We start from the raw sequence: 3,805 nt of genomic DNA, 5'->3' as shown, positions 1-3,805 counted from the left end.
CTGATGAAGTGAGCTCAGGCTCACAAAAGCTTACACTCCTCTGATTTAATTAGTCTATACAGTGCATCTCTACCCTGCCCTTGTTTTTCTGTTAAACTAGGATGTGTTTAGCACAATTTGACTCGGGCACCTGTGTTGTTGTAGCTCCTTGGTTAATACTGACTGCTCCTGCAGGTCCTGAGCCCTGACTGAGCGCGCCTTGACGTGTGGAGGGAGAGCAGAGCTTTGGATTCGAAGGGAAAGGAGAATTTGGCCCAGTTAAATAGGGGAGAAAAATGAAGTTGTAGCCATCTCACTAGATGGCAGTGTTGTTCAAGCTTAGCCCGCTGCTGACCCGCGCTCAGCCCTCCTGGCTTGTCTGCGATTGAAGAACGTGTGCATTTCCCAGGCAAAGTTAGATGCTTGCTTGCATTAAATGTGAATCTCTGCAGACCTGCACCACCGCACAGCTTTCCTACTCATCCTGATTGCGGACAATGCAGTGGTGCGGCCCAGCAAGCCAGTCATGCTGGTTTGGCTTTTCGTTCAGCTGCTGTCATCCTGGCTGTGCACACCTTCGTAATTAGATTACCATAATGCCTTGCAGCCTGAGTCATCGCCTAAATCCCACTGTCAAAGATAGTCCTTGTCCTCAAGAATGCATAGTCTAATGGAAGAAATAGGGCTATACAGAGGGTAGAGGGTGGGGCTCAAGCCTTGCAGCAGGTGTGTTAGCTTTGAGAGGGAAGGAGGAAATAAGGGCCTGAGCACATGACATATTTATGCCAGATTTGGACATCTGCGGACCCTGGGATTAGGAACAGACAGATATTCTGAGGTAGTTACATGCAGCTGGCTGGTAGTACCCCATTTTGCCACAAGGTATGTGTGGGGAGCAGATAATTGCCTGTTTGCCTTGAGTCGAAAGCTACTCCAGGATAAATCACGAGCACGTAAGACTAACACTTGCATCACGTATGCTGGCACACTTTGATTTCTGATTTTTCCGGGGGGAATTCTACCCCAGACTCGAGTGAGCTATAGCAACGTGCTGTTGTGTAGTAGGGTGGGAGTGCTGTATGTCATAGGTTTGTTCTTTTTTATCCCAGTGGAAAGCTTGGCAATATCAATATACACACGTGTGCCCAAGCCCTGCAGTAGCGTTCTCGTGAGACTTAATGGGGCAGCGGGGGGCCTGCTATAGAGTTACAGGCACTGCAGGGGGTGGCTCTGGCTGCATTCGCATGTGTGGAACTATTTTGACAGTGCAATCATGTCTCTATTTAGCTACCTCTGCTGTTACTGTACTATTTGTATAATATACAAGCAAGCCTGAAATGCCCGTAGAAGTGCTAAGGCAGATTCTACCATGGGCTTTGTCCATTCGTTTCTCGGGGTTTTAAAAGACAGAATTTAGTCAGTGCATTTTCCTCCAAGTTGATAGGTTCCCATTGCTGAAGAAGTCAATGCGCATTGCCCGTGTAGGGACTGTATTATTCAGGCTGTATGTTAGTGACACTCAAAGGTCAAACAGTGAATAGGGTGATAGCTTAGTATTTGATTTTTTTTAATTTGACTTCGGCAAGCAGATGCAGTTATGAGAGCCATGCCGGAAAAGGCAATTTCAGTTTTCTGAGATTTCCATTAATACTTAAGAGGAGCTGTCCAAGTTCATTTTATCATCTACTACTTCAAGGTTGCACTGTGCTATTTTGCTTAACTTGGGTCCTTCCAATTATGCCATATATTGGAATATCTTTTCAGAGAGGCCATTGAGAGATGCATTGGGCTTTTAAAGTTTGTTCTTTTTTCAGACTAATTTTCTTCCTGGTGATATAATCAAACAACTTCACAATGACAGACTCTATTCCAAAATTGACAAAAGAACTGACAGAGCAAAGTTTCAAGGATTTCTTCACTGGATTCTTCCATGGCTTGTAACAGATATAACCCCAAGACCTATTTTTTTTCCCCAGTAAACACTACCATATGTCTATGAAATCTGTATCATTCAGATCCCAGAACTGATGAGCCAGTAGTTGATCCTACATCCACTGACTTCAAAGAGATTAAGCTCAGGACCTTACTGGACAATTTCTCCGAACCAGGGACAATTGACCATGGATGAAGAGGCGTTATTGTCACTCGTTCTGTTCCAGTCTACTTGGCCACACAATGGCAGCATATATACCTGAAGTAACAGCGCTGGTGACATGAGTTGGAGTCTAGCTTTTGCAGTGTGCTGCGAATATTTTGAAAGGGGGCTTCAGTATGGGATCAAGTCCCAAGTACAGGATTTGTGAGCCCTGGGTTCAGTTTCCTGCTCACCTACAGACTCCCTGGGCAACCTTGGGCAACTGACTTAGCCTCTCTGTGCTTCAGCTCCTTGTCTGGAAAGCAGGAAGTCCTGGGACGTCCCTACCTGCCCCTGAGCAGGGCAGCTGTGAGGATTCATGTAGTTAGGTGCTCAGATACTATGGTAATGGGGGTCCAAGCGGTCTCCAAGATAGATACTGCATCCAAATATGAGGGCAACAAGGCAAATGTTTTTGATCAGAAAAGCTGAAACCCCTCACATTTCCCATTTATGGCAAAAGGTGTCAGTCAAGCTGAAAAACATCCACACAAAGAGGAAATCCCCAAGAGGACCCCCAGTGCATCCTTTTTGTGCCTTTGAATTGTCATTTGTATTCTGCATGTCATGTAAACATTACAGGTTTAAAGGGTAGCCGGTAGCACTTTTGTTTCCCCCTGGGGCTTAGATAAAGCCATTTCCATCTCAGGGCCAGGAGAACAGTTCAAATCAAGAGCTTTCCCCTGCACTTAGCTGCCTCAAAATGAGCTTAAATCAAGGTACCATTGAAATGCTAGGCTAAGAGAAACATCCAGTGGCATTTCCTCATTCAGGGGCATGTCGAGGGATGATGTTACAGAAATATCTTCCATCATAATCTGACAAAATGCCCGACTGGGAAAATGAATGAGCCGTTCTCTCTCCTGTGTGGTGAAACTCAGAATGCAAATGGGAACCCAGAGCTCAGCCTGGCTTAGGTTCATGTGGAGGCAAAGGCCCAAGCTACATGTTTTAGTTTCCTAGTTATGACACTTGCATTGGTGACACTTATAGGAGTCAGCAGTTCACATCTGGTTTGGAGTCATTAATGGCTTCACCTTGAACGCTTTGCCATATAAGGGCCGTTTTTATTTAACAGATGAGCAAATGTTAGCAAAGCACATATCATCATCTATTGGGCGGGCTGCCTCACAGCCATTAAACACATAGATCCTCCAAACAAGGGAGCCGTGTATGCTGCAGATTATGGAAGCTATTTGCTATTTACCAGGCACAGTTACATAGATCTTAGCCATCAGCACAGAGCTCTGGGGAACCATTCGTTACTATGTGTAAGCTGCTTACCACGACATTAAATTTAAGATGAAGCCAAATGATACACCCAAGGAGCCTTACAGGAGAATGAAATTTAAAACGGGTTCAATTCTGCCTTCTCTTCAATTTAAATCTGGCTTTAAATGTCTGTTGTGGAGGATACTGACAATTTAAGAACAATCTCAACCATTCTTTGTAGCTGATACATTTTTAGCCTGGTATCATAGAAGTAGGGCCAGAAGGGACCTTGTAGATCTTCAAGTCCGACCCCCCGCCTGGGCAGGAGAAAAACTGGGCTCAAATGACTCCAGCCAGGTAGTCATCAAGCCTCTTCTTAAAGACCCGCAGGGTAGGGGCCAGCACCACTTCCCTTGGAAGTTGGTTCCAGCTCCTAGCCGCCCTAACCGTGAAGTAGTTTTTGCGGATGTCCAATCTATA

The sequence above is a fragment of the Gavialis gangeticus genome, unplaced genomic scaffold (assembly GCF_001723915.1).
Source record: "Gavialis gangeticus isolate Ggan-Ray unplaced genomic scaffold, GavGan_comp1, whole genome shotgun sequence".
Classification (NCBI taxonomy): domain Eukaryota; kingdom Metazoa; phylum Chordata; order Crocodylia; family Gavialidae; genus Gavialis; species Gavialis gangeticus.
This window is presented reverse-complemented; position numbering follows the sequence as displayed.